The following is a 12,809-nucleotide window of genomic DNA, read 5'->3' as shown; positions in this document are numbered from 1 at the left end:
TTATGCAAACACATATAAACTTACTTGATAATTTAATTCTTTGAACTGAAAGCTCAATTAAGAGCCTCCCACACCTTCCCAGCAGGGCAAGGTGATTCCTCACTTATCTGTGTTGTGCTTAGGGTCATCACTACTATGGGTAGTGGGATGATGGAAAATGTCTCACTGTACTGAAACTTCCACTGATAGAGTTGCAAATTCTGCTTTTCTTATCACAAAGTAGATCCCAGGCACCCAGATGCCTTCTGCAACATTGCAGAGTGCAGTACTATAGCAAAAAAAAAAAAATTAAATGCTACTGTACAATAACCAATTTGGTTCTGAGCCTCCTCTACCCCTTCTGTTTTCCAAGATTTCTTTCCATCCCTTACAGATCTGCGTATCTGGCTTGCTCCTTCTCCTTGCCCCATGCTTCGTGTGTATATAATTTCCATGACTGCAAATTCTGGGAATTTCTCACGCAGGCTCCCAGCAAGTGACTCCAGTGCCCAGGGCACACTCCCACCCTCGGCAAGTGGTGGGCCCCCTGCCCTCTCCCTGACTCTGTACAGCCTGCTCCATTCAGCCACCTCCTCCCCACAACTTCATTCAGCTCCTCCACTGTGTTCCCCTCAGGCTTCTGCAGCCCTTGCAGTCAGCAGAACCAGGAGCTGGAATATTGATCGTGTTTGGTGTCCCCTTTGTATAGGCACTGTCCAGGGCAGGTTGCATCTCTCACCATGCTTTTGCAACAACACAATTCTCACCCATCTACAAATTTACCTGCATGGCTCCCTCCTTCAGAAAGGGGAAGCTGGAAGAAGGCATGGCAGCATGTAAGGACTTAGCTGGCATTGTTGAGTATGGCAGAAAATGAACACAGATGTCAGTTGCTCCTTCTCAATCCCGCAGAAGTTTGCTGCTCCAAGCTCTTCCTCCTCTATATCCCATCACTCAGACCCATCACCCTTGGGTGCTGCAGGGTTGGGGTGCTTTCACCTCCCCCAGTCTTCCTTTTACTTTCTCCATAGTTCTGCTCCAGCAACCATAAGGGAGTAGGAGTGACTCACTTACTGAATTCTGAGCTCCAGGTCAGGCAAGAGACCCTTCCACCTCTGCCCATTTGCACTGCTACCAGCTTTCTGCATCCTTCACCTGAAGGAGACACATTTTGCAGCATCCCTTTAAAGGGTGGTAGTTACATCATCAACAGTTCCAAAAACTTAATAGTCTCAGGATGGGGTGGAGACCCAGAAGCCAGAAAGGATATTATACAGCAGGATCTCCTGTCAGATAAGGGCTCAGCTCAAAACAGGTATTTAGTGACAGTTTACTTACAGATCATATGGCATTATATGACCAGTCTGAAGAGATACTTGCCTGTCATTTAAAAAAACCTTATCCTGTGGTCTGGCACAGGAAAGACAGAGTATTTTACAGTTACCTGACTGTTTCCCAGACAGGTGCAACTAGAACAAAGACTGGTACCCACAGCATTTGGCAACCTTTAAATGTTCTCAGAGAAGGCATAGAACTGCAGGTGAGAAAAACTTTTCTTTGTTGTTGGATCTCCTACACACTTGCACACGTGCAGGCCACTGAGAAGGGCAGATACTTAGTTGGACCCATGATCACCATAAGCCTGTACAGTCACTTGTGATCTTCCCCTAGATATGCATCTATAAGACATTTCTGTTGAAGAGCTTTCAAGGAGCTTGAAGGGAAAGCAAAGGCAGTATCTGCCTCTGAAGAAACGAAAGAATATGCAAGCAGCTTCTTTTAATAACCTTCACAGCACAGACATCTGACAGAGACTGTTAAACTGCACCAGGGTATCACTTTTAGCAAAATTATTTAAGAAATGGCAAGAAAGGGGAAATGGTCTGTGAGAAAATATCCACAAAGTTATCACATCATAACCCTTTCAGAAAAAGGTTCTAATTACTCAGGCATTAGTTCTGGCACTTGTAATGGACAAGAGGGCAGAGGTCTTCAAGAGAGCATTGTGTCATTTCTCTCAGTGGTTGATTATTTTCCCTTAAATTTTCAGGAATTTAAAGCTTGCACAGGCCAAACTTTTGTTTTACTTTGGCAAAGCTGGAGGCCAAAGGGCAGGAAACAGAAAAACTCTGCATTCACACATACTTGCATAAAATAGTTACGCATTGAGCTCCACCAATCCATTACAGTACTGCAAGAGAAACACACTTTTTACAAGAGTTGTATTTATTGTTCAAATGTAAAATGGACAGCCTGTTTATGGAGCATCTTTTGAAACACCATCCCAAGTGTTTGAAAAGACTCCCTTAAGCCCCTAATTTTAAATCAAAAAGCACAAGAGTCCACTTCCCTGAGGTTCTGGGCTGCCCACAGCCTCTGAATATACTCTCCCAGTTTCTCTTTCCCACCAAGAACAAAACACTTCCCCTGCTGTGCCCATTTGCTGCCTCCTGGCTGAGCGGGCTGCTGCAAAGGATCTTTAGCTCTGAGGCTGTCAGAAGACAGTCTGTAATGAGCTCTGCACACTGCCACTCTCACAGGCAGAGTGGGTTAGTCAGAAAGCACAGTTTGAGCACCACTTGCTGCACAGATCTTCAATAGAATGTGTAAGAAGGTGGATATGTAACAGTGAACCCAACTTCCAGCTCTGCAGTTCATCTGCAGTTACTCTACTCTGCAGTTTCATCTAACATGGGCTTGGCAGCCGTCAAGGGAAAACACAATTCTTTTCAGAAGGCTACTCAGTATGTGTAACCTTCAAACTCTCCTCTGTGCATCCCAAACAATTGCACACGGGCAGTGAGAGAGGATGCTCTTGCAAGTGCAGAACAATTCCTCTGTGTTGCTGCTTTCAGCTCCTCCCTAGGAGGAGGCAATACTGCTCTCTGGAGAAGCTTTTAACTGCTAAAGCGGCTGCTTCCGTTTCCCAGGAAAGGCCGGCTGGGACAAAGACCTCGTATATGAGAGGCCAAAGGACCTCACACCAGCAGGAGGGGGAGTTTTCTGCCTTCCCTGTGCTGTTTCCTTTGTCCTGCATTCCTCCTTCAGTACAGGGGACAGAGTCTTTATCCAAGCCTGGGCTGACCATGTGCAGCTTCTCCTCTGCTCCCTTTATCCCAGAGTTAAGAGATAGTCTTCCTCACAGAGCCTGCTGGTCTCTAACATGTGGGCTCATCCTCACTCTCCTACAGTGGGGAGGCTCTGGGTAGGACAGAAGAAGAGACTTCCTGCAGAGATATCCCCTCCACTTTGGGCAGAAAACATCAGCCAGATCAGTCCTGATCTTGAACTGCAGCCATTCTGGATAAACACCTGCTAGGGGCCAGCATCCAGGCATCCCTGGGCATGGGGCCTGCTGGCTGTCCCTGTGCCACTTGGGCTACTGCAGCAGCCCTGCACAGAGATGTGTCACACAGCTTCCTCCAGGTCTCTGTGCCAGCTTCTTCCCTCCCTCTCCCAAGGGCAGCCCACCTGCAATATAAAGGCTAAAACAATTTGTGCATGCATTTCTAAGTATAACCATGGATCAAAGTTACAAGTCTTGGTGCTCTGTCCATCCCTAGCCCTCTGGGAGCAGCATCAGGGCACATGGACTGATGTCCAGAGAGAAGACAAATTTCCCACCCGTCTTTTTTTTTCTTTTTTTAAATAAACCAACTGAATGAACTGTACTGAACAGCAGAAAAACAACAAGCCAAGTTCAGTTCCCAGGCAGGAACAGGACATGAGTTGACAGAATTAAAAGGGACAGCATCAGTTGAAATCTCGCCAACTCAAACTGGGCCTAAACCTACTTTATCTAAATTGCAGTAGCAGCTACAAACAAGCCTTCTCTTTCAGGCAGCACTAAGATCCCTCACTTACTGCCTGGAAATACTGTGTAATCAGTAAAGCAGTCTAGGGGAAGACAGCTTTCCTTCTATTTCAACAAAGTCTTTTATAAGCAACAAAGGCTTTCTGTGCCTTTGCTCCTGGCAAAGTCTCTCCATGCCTTAGTGTGAACCTATCCTTTGGGGCTGGAGAAGGTCAGAGACCTGTTCCCAGCCAAGAACTAGAAGTTGTAAAGACAACAGTGGCTTCCACAGCAAAACACAGGAAATAACCACGAATCCAGACAAACTGCAGAAGAGGAAAAAAGCCCAAACTGCGGGAGATTAGGGAGGTAGAGAAGAAAAAGCTTTAATTTATACTATATAATTAGCTTAATGACAGCATAAGACATAGACTTCTCGTCCTCCAAGTAAAATGAGAGTACAGGTGTCCTTGGAAACTCCTGGATTTCCAGTCATGCTTTCCTACTGCTGCACTTCTGACTGGGAGGAGTCTCATGCCCAGCCTTGCTTCACAGCACCCATGCTAATGAAGCAAAAAGCAATGTCACTCAGCAGCGGTGCTGGTCCCTTCCTCTCATGTTCCTGGGAAATCATCCTGCACTTTTCAAACCGGCCGAAAGGGTTGCAGGGGCTTTTCTGAATTTTTAATGCAGCTGAATTAAATGTGTGAGGAAGAGATTCTCTAGCGTTGCCCAAGGTCCAGCAAGTCACAAACAAAGGCCAGAAAGATGCTACTCCCTAAAACTATAACAATCAGCAAAAATAATGGCCAGCTTATCCCATCAGTGGCTGATGAAGTGACAGTGCTCCAAGGCAAAGGGCAGGACTGAGCCTGGCACTGGTGCCTCCAGTATTGCAAAGGGGCAACACCCTTCCTGCTGGAAACAGGAAGAGAAGTGAAGTCAATGTAATCACACAAAATCTAAGGCCATGCAACTCTATTTGTACTGCCAGGAAGAACAGGCACACCACACACACGGTGGCATTCACAGCTGTATCCCTGCTCTATGCCCTGTGCTAGTTTACCACCCACACCTGAAAGCACTCTGATCACAAAAGGACTCCGAGAAGAAGGACAGGCCACCAGCTGCGTGCTAATTCACAGCCAGGGAAACCTCAGCCATGGCCAAGGCCACTGCAAAGCTGCTGTCCAAGGACTGGCAAGCCTGTGCCTCAGCACCCACCCACGAAAGAGAGCTGGGTGTAGACCTGCCTCACAAGTGAGTTTAAAAGCATCAGACTCTGGAGGTCCCAACGGTCATGCAAACTGACAAATAATATTAAGCTTTACAAGCCTGCAGAGGGGACCTGCATTAGTTTAACCAAGGGAACCCAGATCTACAACAGGGAATAAAAAGGGCCAGGTCTATCTGCAGCCAGCACTTTGCTGCAATGGTTTTCAAGACAATTTACAAGAGTTACATCTAGCAATTGCGTTGCCAACAACTTCAGCGCTGCCATCCAGCTCCAGAGGAAGCCAGCTACAGGTTAAGGACCAAAGCACGAGCTTGGCAGCTGCCTGTCGTGCCCAGCTCATCAGCCAACCACTCTGCACACCAGCAATCTGTTTGTTTTCTCAGCCAGCACATCATTTGGTACCACTCACAGCACGTACCTCCCAGCTGGAAGCTAGGGGATGTGACAAGGCTGGCTTAGGAGATGGGGGGAGGGATGGGAAGTACTGGGGAGGTGAGCTCAAAGGCAGCAGCATGGGAGAAGGGGATTTATTGCAGCAGTGCAGGACACAGTGCACAAAAACGCAAAGGACCAGGCTCGGTCTGAGCTGCTGCTCACAGAACAGCTTATTTTATGGGAAACATCTAAGAGGAATTAGGCTAAAACCCAACCAATTTCTCATGGACCGCTGAATAACTATCAGATGATGAGAGCTTTTGGCCATGACAAACTTAGGTTAAATTGGAACCAGTGACTTAATGTTTCCATACCCCTTTGCAGAACAAAGGCACGCAGCCCCTGCACACTTGGTTGAGTCCTGTTCACCTACAGCAATTTACTGTGCTACAATTTCAGCATTCACACAGCAGAGTTCACTGCATAACAGGTTCTGCTGAATTGAAATTGATGTTGATTTATACTTCTTTGTAGAGCTAAAAAACGCAGTTAATCTCCATACAATTTTAATCTAAAATCCTGGAATACTAGAGAGGAGACAAGGCCAGCTCTACACTGGAAACGGGTCAATATTATAAACAGATGATAGAAAAAAAAATATATATATTTTACAGAGTCATAGCAACCAGAAGAGGATAATAAATCGGCCTGGGGTTGGAAAAAAAAAGATAAGGGCACAGTCAGAGAAAAATGTGTATGAATTACTGGCAAATTTTATTTGGCTTTAGTCATCCTCCTGGGAAGAAATAAACAGCTTTACAAACAAGCCAGAGAAGCTTCATTTGTATTCAAGGAAGCAAGGAGTTTGTTTTAGGTTTAGAGTTTGGTTGCTTGTTTTGGTTTTTTCCTTTATACACACAGAAATTGGCCTGTGTCAAGAATGTTTGAAAACATGTTGGCAAGCAAAGAGTCACTGAGGCTACTACACTGAAGCTTTCTGGACCCCAGGAGATGTGAAGCAGAGCCCTGGTGGTTATGGCAGGTGCTAAGGTATCTGCTGGCTAATGGCTGCAGATCTGTGACCCCCATCAGATCCCCAACTCTCACTGAACCCCACTTGCAGTGTAAGACTTATAGTGCCTGTCAAACACAAAGAACCTCCATGACTCAGACTAAACTAACTTGATTCAGGTGAAAACTGCTGAATAAGAAGAGTGCATCTACACCTGCAGCCTTTACAACTTCCATAATCACCCTTGTTTAAACAAATATGAAACTGTGGCATAGAGAGATGGCATAATGGCCCCAAACTGATGTACTGGGATATCATGCATATAGCAGGAATTGTGTGTCCTTCTTTAAACTAGAGACAAGCTGTCATAAAATAATTTCCATCTGAAGAACGTTAAGACATGTCAGAAATTACTAAGGAAGGCCACATGTACCTCGTTTTGGGCTTGCTTTTCAGCCTGGCTGCCAAAGGCTTGTATAGCTGTGCTGCCTTGGTCACTTCCATGCAGCAGTACCATCCTCCTTTCCAAGGGAGACTTTCAGAAATTGGTCCATGGACTTGAATCAAGACAGAGGACCAAAACTCACAGATACTAAATTCCTACAAGTTTCACAGAAATAACAGATATAGTCCATATCTTTTTCTCTGAAAAGGGGATCCTTCACCATGACAGTGCAGAGGTGTTTGTGGGGAAAAAACCCACAAACCAAACCAGCTATAGTCAGTTTGGTTGTTGTTTTGACATGTTGTTATCAACATGTATAACTTATCATGTACCTACTGGAATTGGTTCTGTCCAATCCACTTTTCAGAAGTAATAAGTTTTCTAAGGAATAATTCATAGAAGTTGCTTCTGAAGTACTCAGCTGAAATATACATTAAATTCCTACTAAAAAATTGCATCTTGTATCCTTACTTTCTTTGACTACACATTTTGTTATTACTGTTTTGCAGCACCCAGGATGCAAATAGCTTCCTACTACTGGCTAGTCAAAGGTCAAATATTAAAATTCAACTTTTCAATTAGTTGAGATATCGAACTCACATTTAAATATCTTTCGGTGCAGTAGTCATCAAGAAACTATAAGAAAAGATAAATTACGTATTTATGGAATAAAAAAAATAACATTTAGAAGACCTGAAAAGAACACTTAGTCATTCAAGACAGATTTATAATAATAAATGAGACTGAGAAGACAGCTACTCTGCCTTTGCCTAAAGGAAGGATCAACTCTGCCTGGCAAATATCCATGAATGAACAGTTTGACTTATTGTCAAAGATATGCAGCAATAGGGAATCTACCACTATCCAAATGTGTCACTGCACTTGCCCTTCGGAAGTTCTCCTAATGACAAACTCTAAGCTTATTTTACAGAAGTTTTAGTAGCTAAATTACAGAATTTTTAGTCTCTCCTATCGCCAGTAGGCACATGAAAAATGTATTTATTACTTTATTCCTTACAGCAACCTTTTGCATATTTCAAGACTTGTCACTTCGTCCACTTTCTCCACCCTAGACTAAACAAATGTAACTCTTTTGATCATTCCTTCACACGTTATATTTTCTGGACCTCTGTATCATTCTTAGTGCTCTCCTCCAGTCTCCCTCCAACTGGGATGCATCTGACTTGAAGGTTTTTGCCCAAAATGAAATACAATTTCTCCCTCTCCCTTGCAGTGTAGGACCCAATTATATGCAATACACAGAACACTTCTATTTATACATTAGAATAATTTCACTTCTATCTCTCAACCTGAAGAGCATGCTGATTTAGGTATAGCTCATTGGTAACAGTAACTCCAAATACTTTTCTTCTCCTTTCAGAACTGCTGCTTTCCCCTAGCTGATTGCACTGGATTGTTCCTGTGGCAGGAGAGGACCTGTTGTGCACCTGTTGTGCCTCCCTGCCCTTACTGCACATCAGCACTTCCCAGCTCTACCAATCTTTTGTGGTTGATGACAATACACTGACAATTACTCAGAGTCTAAATATCCAACCAGTATTGCAGCCCTCTACCTTTTACCAAGATCGCATTTCCTCAGCTCATTCACGCACTTGCTAGGACAATGTAAAAAATCTCAGTAGTATTAAGGTAACCAATATTCACTGCTTCCTATGGAACCTGTAACTTACTTTCTTCTGATTTACTGTTGAGAAATCCATTCATAACATTCATTATTCTGTGGATACCTTTTGGATGGTTTGTTTCTCTCAGCAGTTTAAGACCTGAAATCTGATTGACCACTTTGAAACTTTTTTGGTTTTTTTTTTTCTGTTTTGGGAGTGTGTTTTGGTTTTGATAGAGGTTTTTTAATGGGATGTGAAGAACATCATTTGCCAGTTTTCCAGTCTCCTATGATGCTACCTGTCTCCCCTAAAGCAGCAGAGGCTCAGACTGCTCACGCTGATATGTTCTGGGGTAAATGTCATCAAGCTCAGCCAACCTGCAAACTTCTAATTCGTGGACATCTTCTTAATATTTCTGGCTCATTCCCCACTAAAACTCATGGAGAATATAACTATGACATATGTCACACTTTAGGCTCCATGCATGATGAGTTTTCATGACAATTTCTCCAAACCTGTACCTGACAGCTGCAGCTGTTTTCTTTCAGGCAAAAAAACATGGAAGCAGCAAGAGCTCATACACAGGCATACTTGTTTTCATGCTACGTCAATTTATTGCCTTCATGACAATATCAGACAGACCCTTGAAAACAACATAAATTTACCCCAAAGAGAAAAAAAAAATTCAGATTTTAATTTTGGGAAAACACAAACCATAGTCTCTCTGTAGTGATCAAGGGTCTTAATACTGTAGTACATAAAGAGTTAACAAATGTAGTAAGCTCTGGATAAGCTTTCTGTAAGAAGAGCGTTTCTTCCTTTTAATTTGAATTGAAGTTTAAATTTGTTCTACCATGAGATATTTGCAGTACACCCATGAACCATGACAAGCTAAGGTCACAGAATTGTGCAAAGTTTCATTTTCAAGGTTTGAAGGTTCGGGGATTTTTTAAAACTAACAGTTGGAATTTGTGGTCATGGTCAAACAGTGATAAAATTAAGAACAGATAAAGCCACAAATAAAATTTTTTGAGACTTGAAAGCTTGGTTTTGTTGAAGGAGGCTAAGTACTGCCCTTTAATCAAAAGCACCAAGTGCTTGTTACAGTGAACAGAGAAGCCAAGGCTGAAAGAGGTCTGAAATTCAATGCAGAAGGTTGCTTTTCTACAGCACTGCCACAGTGTAGGAGAGAGAGAGAAAGAAACAAAGGAATGCAACATTCATTTGCCCAGAAGTGTTTGTTAAAAAAATACATAATTTGCAATGAGACATGCTTTGCAATTGCAGTACACAGGAATAATATTTAGGACAGCAGTAGCTGCTAGGTGAATATTCAACTCAGTCATCACCACTAAAAATGCTCTGGTTCAGCAGGAGTATAACTACACCTTACTCTCCCCCAGCTTCAAGTGGACTCAGGAGCACACCTCTGTGAGAACTAAAAAGTTGGCTTTTATCAAGAAATAAGAATTTAGCTCTTAGTACAGCTTTCAGAGTAACATGTGAAAGTCCTTGGAGCCTATCCAAAAAAGTTTCTGCCAATTTTATTTTTCTTGCTTCTTGTTCAGGGTGGATTCATAAGCTTTACTGCAGTTGTTTTGGTTCATCAAATGTTTTTAATGCTACTTCAGAATATTAAAGAAACACCATAGATTTTTTTTTTTAACAACTGAAGAGGACAACATTAAGATACATACACCAGAGTTAAACAACACCTATCAGAGTTTCATTTGACAAATGCTCTTAGCACTACAGTCAGAAAGAACTTGAGCAAAAAGCAACCTTTCATCATGTAAAACAATGATGTCATGCCACAGCCTGCTTCATTCTCAATGGGCTTCAGAGGAACCAACCCTTCAAATACTTCACAGTTTAAAAGTTTCAATATCTGAACAGAAAAGTCCTGTAGAAAAACAAGAAAACACAATGGCAGAAGCTCACTTGGCTCTGCAGAGTGAGAATGTTAAACTGGAGGAAACTCTACTAGGCAGAAAAGAAACTAACACTGCCGAGAACTGGGTGCCTGATTACCCAGGAGTGACATAAGGGAGAACACAGGAACTGCTCTGGACACTGCCATCCTGAGAGAAGACAGCTCAGGGGAGTACAGCAAAACAAAGCAGGACATGTTAGATATAGCAGAAGCACTGGGGACTCTGCAGAGCAATGGAGTGAGAGATCTTTGACTAAATTAGAAAATTACTGCATCTAGCTGTGGTCAACTGGCATTGCCCTGAAAGATAAAGAAGAAACATGATAAAGTAGGCCCCCATTACAAGTCTTACTTTTAAATACATCATCTTCTCAGGATTAACATGATATCTATTATTAACCAGATTATTTCAGCCTGAGAAAATTCTTTACTAAAAGAGACATGTGATAATCAAATTTGTCCTAAAATAAAACTAAAGCTTGTTCAGTTGTTGCAACAACATACACATTCCTTTATACAAGGCAACGAATGGTTGGTAACAGTCAGTCACAACACACAGCTGCTTGCTGAAGAGCATGAAGCAGTACGGAAAAAAACACCTAAAATCCAACATTTCTGTAATATTTTAAAGGGCATTTGCAGATCTCTTGTCCAGCCTCCCTATTTGAAGTGCAGCCACCACTAATGCTAGATCAGGCCCAACTTAGCTTTGTTGAGATAAGTCCTGAACCTTTCCAGGAATGGAGTTCCAGCACCTCTCTTATAAACCATTCCCTGTCCTTTGCTACTCTCCGTGTGAGCAAGTTTTTCTTGAAGCTTTTCCAGGGCCTCCCATACTGCAATTCAGAGCTGTAGCCCTTTGATGTACTATCTAGTGCTTGACCCCACAATCTTGTAACTACCCTCCCTACATCTGTAGGCTCCAATTAGATCACCCTGCACATTCTCTTTCCAGGCTAAACTGGCCTTGCTCCCTTCCAGCTCTCCTCATGACTTGCATGCCCTAGAACCCTGACCACCTTGAACACTCTCCAGCTTTCCAGTATCTTTTAAAGGCCCAAAACAGGATAAAATATTTTAAGCAAGGCCTCCCAGTGCCATGCTAAAGAGGTAATAACTTCCCTCTATCTGCTGCTCATGCTTTTCCAAAGGTAACCCAGCATGTGGTTCACCCATTGTATGATGAGCATGGTAGTGGCCCACACCCAATTTCATAGTCAAAGAAAAGTCAATTTATGATTCATACACTGTTGTTTTTCATATGGCAAGTTGAAAACTAAACCCCCAGAGGCTAGAATCCATCAGCATGAGTTTGAGTGTGCCTTTAAAGAGTCATGGTGGATATAAAGTAAAAACCAGCATGGATAAGCAGAAGATAATACTGGAGGGTGGTCCATGCCAGATTGATAAGCATGGGCACAACTGCTCTTTTAATTCTAAGAACAGTTCTTTGACTTCGAGGTCAAAAACTGATTTATGTATTATTGCAGGAACTAAACAAGGGAAGTCTCTGCCCTGATTGCCAGTTTAGTCACCAAGATGCTTGCCCTAAAGTACCCTTCCAAATCTCATTCCACTCGGCAGACCCATGAAAAGCCAGTGACCAACAAGCAACTGCTATGAGAACTAGCCTGCACTAGGAAATTTAAAGTGTTCCAAATAAGATGTAGGATATTTAGCATAAATTAACACATAACACATACATTGCTTTATATCTAAGAGGGAGACTTCAGATTCAGATGCTTTCTTCAGACCCTGCAATCATTGAGTATGAATTCATTACTTCATGGTCAGTATCAAAAAGCTGCTGTGCAATACAATTTAGGCAGGATGGGAATCTCAAACAATGTAAAAAACAATGACAGTCATAGATTTATATACTTAAAGTTGCAAAAATTAAGATAGAAAGGTGAGAAAAATTTTGGATGGCAACTGGGGAAGACAGCTACATAGCAAAGGTTACAAAAAGACAAGCAATAATCTGGGCTGGCACTGAACTATGTCCACCAATATTTAGAAAAATACCCACAAGATTGCCAGTTCCTCAGATTTGTTACAGAGGTTAGCAGAGTAATCCTCTTCTTACCCAGACCTTTTCCCTTTGAGAGTCAGTCAGCTGACTGAAAACCACCAGCAGAATCAGAAGTTACTGAGCAATTTATGAACTAGTAAAGCAGGTACCAAAAGCTACAAATTCAATAGCCATTGATTTAGAAGATACTTTACCTATAAAGGACCTCAAATTAGGTTAAAAAATGTCCTTTAAATATTTTCATTCAGATCTTTTGATGCTGGAAAGTGTCTTTCAAGTACATTAGCCATCAGCCATTCCATAGTTTTCCATGTGCTGACACTAAAAGTAACATTCAATCTACTGATATAAATGAAACTAAAAAAAGAACAGTGCAAT

General features: G+C 42.5%; 1 protein-coding gene across 2 annotated transcripts in view; it reads right to left on the bottom strand.

Annotated features, from left to right (window-relative positions):
- Positions 1-12,809, bottom strand: part of SUFU (SUFU negative regulator of hedgehog signaling) — a 90,115-nt gene that overhangs the window by 52,273 nt on the left and 25,033 nt on the right. The window lies entirely within an intron of this gene.

The sequence above is a fragment of the Sturnus vulgaris genome, chromosome 8 (genome assembly GCF_052056855.1).
Source record: "Sturnus vulgaris isolate bStuVul1 chromosome 8, bStuVul1.hap1, whole genome shotgun sequence".
Classification (NCBI taxonomy): Eukaryota; Metazoa; Chordata; class Aves; order Passeriformes; family Sturnidae; genus Sturnus; species Sturnus vulgaris.
Note: the sequence above shows the minus strand (reverse complement) of the source record. Positions and strands in the feature narration are given on the sequence as shown.